Source organism: Sus scrofa, chromosome 8 (assembly GCF_000003025.6).
Source record: "Sus scrofa isolate TJ Tabasco breed Duroc chromosome 8, Sscrofa11.1, whole genome shotgun sequence".
In the NCBI taxonomy this organism is placed as follows: Eukaryota; Metazoa; Chordata; class Mammalia; order Artiodactyla; family Suidae; genus Sus; species Sus scrofa.
In genome coordinates this window covers 66,571,047-66,571,837 of record NC_010450.4, presented here as the reverse complement: position 1 = coordinate 66,571,837, position 791 = coordinate 66,571,047, and positions in this window count along the sequence as shown.

The window sequence follows — 791 nt, the reverse complement described above, 5'->3', positions numbered from 1 at the left end:
CAACCTTTTAAAGTAACTTAATTTTTACAAATTCTCTCTCACATTAAGTTTACGTATAATGTACACATTTGAACAGGAGAAGCAAACTTGGAGCTACATGGCAGGGACCTAGGGGGAGGAAGGCACTTCTCAGAAGGGAGTTTGATTTCTCCATTTAATCAGAAAGTCGGTGAGTTTTCTCATTTCTTCCTTTTCTTTTACCTCATCACTTTCTCTGGTCTTATAAACTATTCTGTAAACATGAAGCCAGGCACAAGTACTGGGGCTTCTTCTTAAGACGCATCGGACAGAAATCTGCAGTGAACATGAAAATACCCATTAAATGTTACTAAAACAATGTCTCTTTTAAAAAAAAAAGAAAGAAAATTCTCCTTCTTTCTTCTCTGACCATACGTGGTCAACTTTGGGAGGTCCCAGCAATGACTTTGTTTTGAAATTCCTCCAAATTCTCCGTTTAAGAAAACAAAGATGCTCTTGATTTCATTTCTGAAAAGTCTGTTCCAATGTGCTGGCCAATAATTTGCTGATGATGTCAAAAATTATTCCATATAATCATGATTAACCAAGTTCAAAAATAATTGACTGGAGGCCTTGATATTTATAACCCAAGCAAAATGGACCTAAGAGTCCTATGTCAGAATACACATAAGTCCATCAAATATACAATTATCTTAGAAGAAATATAAAAATGTCTTAGGAAAAATAAAAATCATTTGGACATTTATCTGATTTTTTTTTTTACGGGAATAGTAGTAAAAATAAGAACAAGGTAAACATATGTGTATTCCAAA